An 11,032-nucleotide genomic window follows, 5' to 3' on the forward strand; every position below is an offset into this window, starting at 1 on the left:
AGAGAAATAAAAGGCATAAGAATAGGTAAGGAAGAAACTAAACTATCATTATTTGCAGATAACATGATACTTTACTTGGAAGACCCAAAAAGCTCCATCAAAAAGCTACTAGAATTGATACACAAATTCAGTAGCATAGCAGGATACAAAGTCAATACCCAAAAGTCAATAGCATTTCTCTACACAGATAACAAACACACTGAGAGGGAAATTAAAGAAACAATGCCATTTAGAATAGCACCATGGAAAATGAAATATCTTGGAATTAATCTAACTAAAGAAATAATAGATCTATTCAGTGAAAATTACAGTACTCTGAAAAAAATAAATTGTATAGGATTTTAGAAAATGAAAAGATATTCCATGCTCCTAGATAGGAAGAGCCAACATTGTGAAGATGGCCATACTCCCAAAACTGCTGTACAGATTTAATGTGATCCATATCAATCTACCACCAACATATCTCACAGTCCTAGAGTAATCATTCCTAAAATTTAATTGGAACCAGAAAAGACCTAGAATAGCAAAGGCAATTCTGGGCAACAAAGACAAGGCAGGAGGCATTACAATTCCTGACTTGACACCTAGAGAGAAAACATTCTCTCAGGATTTCACATAGAGAAAATTGTTCAAGCAATGGCTGTGATTCATCCACTGACACTGACAAAGAATCTACAAACTGTGGTACAGGGTTTCAGGATAAATCCTGAGGGGATTTGACTGACCTTGTCAGATACAAAAGTTATATTTCTTGTTACATTTGCTTTATCTTGGTCTTAACCATCCAGCAGAAAAGTATAAAAATGAAGTATAAAAAGTAAAGCCATATTAAAGGGCTGAGCTGTAAAGGCTCAAGTCAACAACTTCTGACATTGTCCATCCTATGGAAAATCCACTACTATAATTAATTCTTGATCCAATGCTGACATTGCAGATGTGAGTGCTACACCCTGGGTCTGGGGTGGGTAATCAGCATTACAATGCAAGGAGAGGAGAGAGGCTTGCTAGAAGCCCCATCTACTGCCCTTCCTCTTTGCTTCTGCTCTTTGCCACCGCCATGAATGGCTATTCTCAGGCGTGTGCCACTCTGCCTTGGAGCCAGCTGAGTATGGACTGAAACCTCCACCAACTGTGAGATAAACCTTTCCTCCCTTAATTTTTGGAGTTGGGTATGTTGTCTCAGCAATGAAAGAAAAGTAACTCCAACAGTAGGTATTTTATTACATTTTTAATTTCGTTTCTCATTGGATTATTCAGAATTTGTATATCATCTTGACTCAGCTTTGTCATTTCATATGTATCTAGGAAACTATCCACTTCCTCTGTTTTCCATTCTGTGATAGTGAATATTTTGGAAGTAGGTATTGATGATCTTCTGAATTTCTCTAGGGTCTGTAGTAATTTCACCCTTTTCATTCTTTATTGGATGAATTTGGGTTTTTCTTTCCTTTTTTGATAAAGTTGGCTGGGGGTTATCAATTTCATTTATTCTTTCAAAGAAACAACTCTTTGATTCATTTATTCTTTGTATTGTTTTATTAGTTTCCATTGTATTAATTTCTGATCTAATCTTTATAATTTCCTGTATTTTCAGGCTTTGCTATTTGAAGTTCTATATGCCTCAATTAACTGTATGTCAGATTATTTTCTCATGTTTGGGAAACTGCAATTACATCTGCTAATAATTTTTTATGTCATTTGTGTTGATTCCTGCTCGGTTTTTTTTACATCTATTACTCTTATATTATTTTTGTTTGCATCGTCTTGTAGCTGCTGAATTGTTGTTTGCTGTTTCCTTGTTAGTTTCAAGAGATCTTTCCTTTCACATTCCTTAGCTGCACTGCTGCCTTCAAGATCTGAAGTCCATGTTCAGTCTCATTCAAGCAGTTTTGCTCACTTTCAATGAAATTCTTAATTTCCTGGATATCTATTTGAATCTGTTTCTTGCATTCTGTTTCTTTCTTATATTATTCATTTAGTGTTTCCATCATTTTTCTATTCTCCTCTATTTTTGTATCTATATCTTCTTTAGCTGTGCTGCACAATTCTTTCACAATTGTTGTCTTTTTTTATTTTTACTTTTTGTTTTATGTATTTGGTACAGGGTCTCACTATGCAGCTCAGACTTGTAGTGATCCTCCTGTTTTCAGCCTCCCTAGTGCTGGGATTGCTGACATGCACCACCACTCTGTGTCTCAATGGCCACCTCAATGCACTTGGGGGCAGCAACAGGGAAGCCTGTGGTATGGGGGATTGAACCCTAGTCCCTGCACTTGCCTAAGCATATGCTTAGTCCACTGAGCTATCTCGCTGACCTATCATTTCTTTTCTTTTTTTTTATGTATTTAGTACAGGGTCTACAGGGTCTCCCTACATAGACTAGACTTGTAGTGATTCTCCTGTTTTCAGCCTCCCAAGTGCTGGGATTACAGATGCACATCACCATGCCCAGTCTCAATCACCATCTCAGTGTGCCCTCGGAGTGGGGCCAGAACAGCAGGCCGGGGATCGAATCCTGGCCACTGCACTCTACCTAAGAAGGTGCTTTAGTCCTCTGAGCTATTTGGCCAGCCCCATCTTTTCTTTTTTGATTTGAGAGATTTTTTTTCTGATCATATTTCTTCTATCACCTGTTTCTTTACTTCGGTTGCTATCATCAGAAATTTCATGTGTGTGACTTCCGCATTCTTCTATGTCCTTGTCTCTTGGATTTGTTGTGGGTGGACTGGAGGTCGGAGATTACCTTTTGATCTTGACTTTTGTCATTTTTTGAAGCTCCCAATAATCACCAAGTTGAGCAGAGTAGGAGAACAATGGAACATGAGTGAGTATGGTTCCTACTACAGTGTGGGGGCAGGGTAGGACTCATCGTGTCTGTCACTACCGGTATAGGTGATTAAACTGTACTCAATAAAGCTTCTGTCTAGTAGTGGGCATGGGCCTGATTCACCAGCTCCCCGAAGCTACCTGGCATCCTCCTAAGTTCTCAGATGGTTGGATTGAGCACCAGCAGAGTCCCTGCACATATACACTGGGGCCAATGGATCACAGGTCACCAGCATCCCAAAGGCTGGCCAGAGTCCACCTAAGCTCTCCAGTGGTGGACCAGGCACCAGCACCAGAAGCTCTGTAGCTGGATGTTTAATTTATGATACTTTGCAAAAGTAAACATTTCTAAGTACTTCAAGAGAAAAATAAAAGAAATTAATCCTTAATCATGAGCATTTTCTCCACTGTTTCCCCAAGGCAGACCATGCAACTTGGTGTGGTTTGGCCTGGTCCCTCAGGAGAAAAGCACATCACCATCCTTGCATGAGGGATACTGTGCTTTGAATGTGTATCATCGCTCTTTTCTCCATAAACAGTTCAGATCACTGTCCACAGTGGCGACTTGAACAGATTCCCTGGCACTTCTTTGCTATTTCCATCATGACAGTAAGTAAAAGAACTATGTGGAGGAACCAAGTGTCTGGGAAAGTGAATTGTACTCAGTACCAACCTCCCTATAAGGAAAACCACTCCAGATTCATTTATTCTGGTACCTCTTTGGCATGCACTCCACATCAGGGCTTTTCTATTAGAAATCCTCTGGAATCAGCAAAAGCCAAGATGACCCATCACCTGATTTGCAAAATTAAAAGAATAAACCTAGTTCATCAATTTTCATTTTAGAGTAAAAATTCATCTCTTCACAGTACTGACTGGTTCTGCTACTTCCTTGGGGAGAAAAATTGCAAAAGAAAAAGATAATTGTAGGGAAATTTTGAAGTCCCTTTCTAAATTTTTCATTCTAAAAATTTACATAGTATGGAATAATATAAGCCTGCCAAAATGTTTTGTATTCTATCAAGAAATAGTTCCTCAAGATGTGGTCACATTTCAGAATTATTTCACTATTTCAAAAATTTTTAAAGTCTACACCCAATGCTTCTCTGTATAGAAAAAGAACATTGTGTTACTTAATAAATTATTTATACAGAGCATTTGTTAATAATTCTTAGTTCCAGACATCCACACTGTTCTTAGGTGGCAGAAGCACATGGGAATATGAACTCTTCATTTGTCAGTCAAGCGCTTATCCTACGGAGTCATCTCCCCAGCCCAAACTCTTCATTTGTTTATTCTTTTTTTCCTTTGGCTGTATCTGATGACATTATAAATGTTATTAATAAAGTCTTACATTCTCTTTGAAAAATATAAAAGTCCAGAAAAAATTAAAACTAGACAAGAAGTAGAGTGTGATGAGAATATTCTCCTTGAATATGCAATGAAAATATTTCCCAACTTAAAATAGAAAAGCATTCTAATAATGAATTTTTAACTTTTTGTATCAATATCTAAGCAAAGCATGAAACTTAATTAGGATTTTGGTTATGGATGTATTGACTTTAATAATTAAAAAAATTACACATGACAAGCTGGGAGGTATAATGGAAAGGAAATATAAGCTAAAGAACAGTAAATGTCCCATAAAACAAAATATAGTGTCAAGAGATGCTGTCTATAATTTATAAAACAAGAAACTAAAAAGTAACTATAGTATTTAAAGTTACAAAGATAGTTAATGAAGAAATCGGAAGTGGTGCTATAGCTATACTATAACTGAGTATATATAGTATAACTGAGTTAAATCTTCATCCATCATATGTTATCTAAATTTAATAAATCAAGACATAGTAATAAAAGATATTTAAAAAGAAAGAGCCTCACTGAGATTTGGTGTCCAGATCCCAGAATAGAGCAATATGATGAATAAAGAGGCATCTAGAAAGGATCTGAAGTGACAGTTGAAGCCAACAGGGAGAGAGAAGAGACAAACTTCAAAGAAGAATGAGATGACACATAGAGCTTTCTTCCTGAGCATGGACACACAGCACAGAGGGGTAACTGGAACCTTCAGACACATGGTGACTACTGGTGACCCCAGAGGCCTTCACACAGAAATGCACCAGTGGAATGGAACCATTATTCAGGTTCAGATATCCTGCAGGAGTGGCCATTTGGCTGGAAGTCATCTTGGAGACTGGTCAGCTAGGCTGGGATCTCAGGCAACTGCAGGCTCCACCCAGAGGAGGCACATGCACTGCTGCAGGCTGAGCATGTCTGGCTCTAGCCTCCAGGACAGAAATCAGCCTGAACATTAGTGGAGATAAAGGTGCAGACTCACTGGGATTGTCCACTACTCCACCATAAACTACTGCTGGCTTGCTGAAGTAATCAACATGTATCTGGACTCTCTCTGCTAAGGTTGATTACTACTGATAGTAGAGATGCACATTGAGATGGATTTTTTCCTTCTGATTGTTTTCCTCTTTTAGTTCCTTTTTGCTTTCTCTCTTTTCCTGTTCTGTTTTGTTTTGTTTTCTTCATTGTTCTTGTTTTGTATTAGTGTGAACATGGTTTCTAGCTTTTTGTTGTTGTTCTTTTCTATTCAGTTCTTTTTATTTCTTCCCTATTTCCCTCCTGTCTTCTATACCACTTTTTCAAAGTTTGTGTGACTCTCCTTCATAGTTCATTCTTGCTTTTAATCTATTCCTCTTCACCTATTTCTCTATTTTTTCCCCAGCCCCTTCAAAAATTTCTCAACTGAGGGTAAAATTGCCATATTCAGGACAATTTTCTGGTTTGTTTTAGATTTTCTCATTTAACCATAGATTTAGTTCATATGGTTAAAGGTAGCAAATTAATAGTTACTTCAGTTTGTCTTTTTCTATGTTGTGTTGGATGTCATTGCTATTGTTGATTATAACATTTACCCAAAATTACATCATTGTTCTAACCAGTGATTCTTCCTGGTATACCACTACTTGGATTGCCTAAGGGTCAACACAAACACTAAAAGCTAATGCCAAAGAACCAACATCTGGGCCAAGTGGGCAGCACCATCTCATCCCTAATAAATTAAACAGGTATAATCTTTTAACAGACTCAGGACCCAAAGCCAGAACCTACCTGGAAGACACCTCTAAAAAGTAATCATTTTCTAACATTTCTAAATACTAGGGAAAAATGCTATTCAGAAACTAAACTAAAAAATAATTTAAAAATGAGAAGACCCTTAAACAAGATGCAACCCCAGGCATAATGATCCCTGATGTGAAATTATACTACAAAGCTATTATGCTAAAACAGTACGGTGCTAGCAAAAAACAGACACAAGAATCAATAGAACAGTTTAGAAGATGAGAAACAACTCCAGATAAACTCAGTCATCTTATCTTTGACAAAAGAGCCAAACACCTTCACTGGAGGAAGGATAGCCATCTTAACAAATGATGCTTGAAAAACTGACTTTTCCTATGCTAAAAAAATTAAAACTGCACCCATATCTTTCACCATGCACTAAACTAAACTCAAAATATATCAAAGATTTAAACATTAAAGCAGAAACATTAAATCTGCTGGAAGATAGAGGAGGTAGAATTCTTGAAGACATTGTTGTAGGCAGACACTTTATAAATAAAATTCCAATTGCACAGAAAATGTCACAAAGAATCAACAGCTAGGATCTCATCTCATTAAAAAGCTGTGGTGCCAAAATTTGTCAAGTTAAAAATTTAAATTTTAAAATAAAATAAAAAGTTTTGGCACCATAAGAGAAACCACCAACAGAGTGAAGAGACAACCTACAGTGCAGGGAAAAATTTGCCAGCTGTTCCTCAGACAAAAGACTACTATCTAGAATGCATAAAGAATTCAAAAACTCAGACTCCTCAAATTTAAAAATCCAGTCCAAAAATGATCATCTTAAATGAATAGATACTTCTCAAACAAAGAAGTAGACACAGCAAATAAATACATGAAAAAAAATTCAACATAATGGGTCATTCAAGAAATACAAATTAAAACAATGCTTAGATCCCCTCTGATACCAGGAAGAGTGACTATTATCAAGAAATCAACCAATAACAAATGTTGACGTGGCTGTGGGAAAGAAGAGAAACCCTTCTCTACTACCAGTGGGCATGTAGATTGGTGCAGCCAATGTAGGAATCAGTGTGATTTATCAAAAAAAAAAAAAAAACTAGGTCTCTCCAACAAAAGAGTACTGTGTAGAAAATATAAATAATTTTTAAAAATCAGGCACCCAAAATTCAAAGACCCAATCAAATAACAGGCATCTCATATGAATATATACTTCACAAATGAAGAAATACATATGACAAATAAATATATGAAAAAAATGTTCAACATCATTGCTCTTTTGAGAAATGCAAATTAAAACAACACTGAGATTTCATTTTACCCCAGAAAAACTGGCCATCATCAAGAAGTCAACCAATAACAAATGCCAGAGGGGCTGTAAGGAAAAAGGAACCCTTCTCCACTGTTGGTGGGAGTGTACACTGGTACAATCACTATGGAAATCACTGTGGAGATTCCTTAAAAATCTAGGATTGAAGGTCCCATTCAACCTAGCTATTCCCCTCCTGGATATTTTTCAATAAGAACTGAAAACATCATTCATAGCAGTATTGGGCCCCATGTTTGCAGCAGTGGAATTTATCATAGTTAAATCTTGGAAACAACATAGAAGTCCATCAACTGAGGAATGGATAAAAAAGCTGTGCTATTTTTATACAATGAAGTAATTACTCAGCTATAAAAAAGGATAAACTTGAGGCTTTTGTAGGTAAATGGATGCAATTAGAGACCATAGTCATAAGTGAAATAAATCAGACCCACGTGTGAAAACATCATATTGTCTCCCTAGTGTAAGAACCTGAAAGAGTAAATAAAATCTGAAAGGTACAATAGATACTGTGAAAGGGAACAGAAACTGTTCAGAGGGAAGGAGCAAATGAGATGAAGAAAAGAAAAGAAAAGGAAAAGGAATAAAAAAAGTAATATATATGAATATACATAGAATAGCTTGGATAATTATACTGCTGGTTTCTGCTGGCTTATTGAACAAAGAAGTTAGCTGCTTAATTTTTCTCTCTCCTTTTTAATTTTTTATAATTTTTTCACGAATTTTGCATCTTATATCTGCTAATCTGAGCAACTAATTTGAAGTCAACAATATGCAGTACAACATTGTTGAATTCCTGTAATTTTGTTTACTGAAATTCTGTATAATTTCTATTTTTTACTATTTTTATTCTCTTTTAAAAAATAAAAGAATTTTTTAAAAATCTAGGGCTACAAGTTCCATTTGACCAAACTGTTCCCCTTTTTGGTATCTTCCCAAAAGAATTAAAACTATCCTTCAGTGATATATGCATACCATGTGTATGGCAGCACAGTTTGTAATAGCTAAATCTTGGAAATAGCCTAAATGCCCATCAACTGATGAACAGATAAATAAAATGTGGTTTTGGGGTTTTTTAATAGTAGAGTACTACTCTTCTTCCATAAAGAAAGATAAACTTGAGACATTTCTAGCTAAATGGATGCATCTTGAGTCCATATTCTTAAGTGAAATAAAGTAGACACACATGTAAATATCACATTATTTCTCTGATGTGAGGAACTGAAAGTGTAAATAAGGACAAAAATGTGTAAGAGATATTGGAAATGGAAGGTTCAAATATTAAGGGGAACTAGAGGGGGATGGAGAAAGGAAGGAAGGGAAATGAAAAAATGAGAGAAAAGAAGAGGGAAAGGGAATAAAAGCTTTTATAAAGAAGGAGGGGAAGAGGTGTTGAAGGCCAGGTAGGAGAGTGGGGAAAAAAGAATCAAGTTATGACAGGCCAGGTACAAATTCCCTATGACGAATGTGATCATTAGGTGTACCTAATATACCAATAAGCTTGACATAATTTACTGAAGGTGTTATCTTTCTTCATTGTACATTTTTGGTCCCTTTGTCAAAAATGAAATGGCTGGGTATACTTGGAGTTGTTGCTGCATCCTCTGTTCTGTCCCACTGCCTGACCACAGGTCTGGTTTTTGCCAATAGCATGCTATATAACAGCTTAATTAAGTAACAATTTATCCACTGTGAACTCTACCTGTTTTAAGTGAGTTGTGCCATCACACATTCTTGATCATTTAGATCATTTTCATCATCCCAGAAAGAAGTCTGAGTATTACTGATTTAATAACAAACTTTTCCATTTATTAAGTCATGGTAACACAAATGAAATGAAACATAAAGAAACAATTGTAAATGAATTCCTCTAGGTGCTACAGTTTAGATCTAAAATGTCCCCTAAAAGTCTCATGTATCTTTTCATTTTTTAAATCTGTTTTATTTTTTAAAAGAGTACAAAAAAGAGTATTAAAACAGAAAAGTTACAAGTGATACAGCATTTCTTTAAACAAAGTAGTATGAATTTCACAGTAGTTGTGGTAAGGCCTAGTGTTATCCTCAAATTAGTTGTTCATATTACCAGATATGTGCATGCAAAATTGGAAGAAGAAAGAAAAAAAGAAATACATAAGAGGCCTGCGGAGCACCCTGCAAACCCGGTAGAGCGTGGGCGCCTCCGCTTACTGGCATGGTCTTGGGCTTTCAGCGGAGTGCAGCCGGCTCCGCGCTACCGCCGCCATGGCCCATGGGCAGAGTGGGCCCAGTGGGCCGGCATTAATCCAAAAGAAGATGTCCCTATACGATGATCTGGGAGTGGAAACCAGTGATTCAAAAACAGAAGGCTGGTCCAAAAACTTCAAGCTTCTGCAGTCTCAGCTTCAGGTGAAGAAGGCAGCGCTCACTCAGGCAAAGAGCCAAAGGACAAAACAAAGTACCGTCCTTGCTCCTGTCCTTGACTTGAAACGAGGTGGCTCTGCAGACGACCGGCAGATTGTGGACACACCACCACATGTTGCAGCAAGCCTGAAGGACCCTGTTCCCAGTGGGTTTTCTGCAGGAGAAGTTCTCATTCCTTTAGCTGATGAATATGATCCTATGTTTCCTAATGACTATGAGAAAGTAGTAAAGCGCCAAAGAGAGGAACGACAGAGACAGCGGGAGCTGGAGAGACAAAAGGAAATAGAAGAAAGAGAAAAGAGGCGTAAAGACAGACATGAAGCTAGTGGATTTTCAAGGTGACCAGATCCAGATTCTGATGAAGATGAAGATCATGAGCGGGAGAGAAGAAAAAGAAGTATGGGAGGAGCTGCTAAGGCACCACCTACTTCTCTTGTACAAAAAGACAAAGAGTCACCCCCAGACTTTCCTTATGAAGAGGACTCAAGACCTCGATCACAGTCTTCCAAAGCTGCTATTCCTCCCCCAGTGTATGAGGAACAGGACAGGCCAAGGTCTCCAACTGGGCCCGGCAACCTTCCTTGCTAACATGGGTGCCACAGTAGCACATAAGATCATGCAGAAGTATGGCTTCCGGGAAGGCCAGGGTCTGGGGAAGCACGAGCAGGGGCTGAGCACCGCGTTGTCAGTGGAGAAGACCAGCAAACGGGGCAGCAAGATCATTGTGGGTGATGCCACGGAGAAGGGTGAGTCTCAAGATGCATCAAAGAAGTCTGATTCAAATCCATTAACTGAAATACTTAAATGTCCTACTAAAGTGGTCCTATTGAGGAACATGGTTGGTGCAGGAGAAGTTGATGAAGATTTGGAAATTGAAACCAAATAAGAATGTGAAAAATATGGCAAAGTTGGCAAATGTGTGATATGTGAAATTCCTGGTGTCCCTGATGATGAAGCAGTATGAATATTTTTAGAATTTGAGAGAGTTGAATCAGCAATTAAAGCTGTTGTTGATCTAAGTGGGAGGTATTTTGGTGGACGGGTGGTAAAAGCATGTTTCTACAATTTGGACAAATTCAGGGTCTTGGATTTGGCAGAACAAATTTGATTTTAAGGACTAGAGTCATCTCCGAGATCCTTAAATGAGCTACGGACTGAGCAAAGACAGTGATCCTTAAAAGATCTATGTTGTGAGCAGAAATGGGCAAAGCCGGTGAATACTGGGACTGCTGGAGGGACTTCTGATATATATGTTGATTGATTCCTTTTTTATTTTATGATTTTTTAAATATAGTATAAAAATCCTTTAAAAAAAGAAATACACAAGAAATTAAGAAGAGATGGGCTGGTGAGATGGCTCAGTGGTCTAAAGCACCTACT

At 37.5% G+C, this 11,032-nt stretch overlaps 1 pseudogene; it reads left to right on the plus strand.

The window, feature by feature from the left end:
• Positions 1 to 9,456: 9,456 nt before the first annotated feature.
• Positions 9,457 to 10,811, plus strand: LOC101572946 (annotated as a pseudogene).
• The last annotated feature ends 221 nt before the right edge of the window (positions 10,812 to 11,032 follow it).

The sequence above is a fragment of the Octodon degus genome, unplaced genomic scaffold (assembly GCF_000260255.1).
Source record: "Octodon degus isolate 3935 unplaced genomic scaffold, OctDeg1.0 scaffold00058, whole genome shotgun sequence".
Classification (NCBI taxonomy): Eukaryota; Metazoa; Chordata; class Mammalia; order Rodentia; family Octodontidae; genus Octodon; species Octodon degus.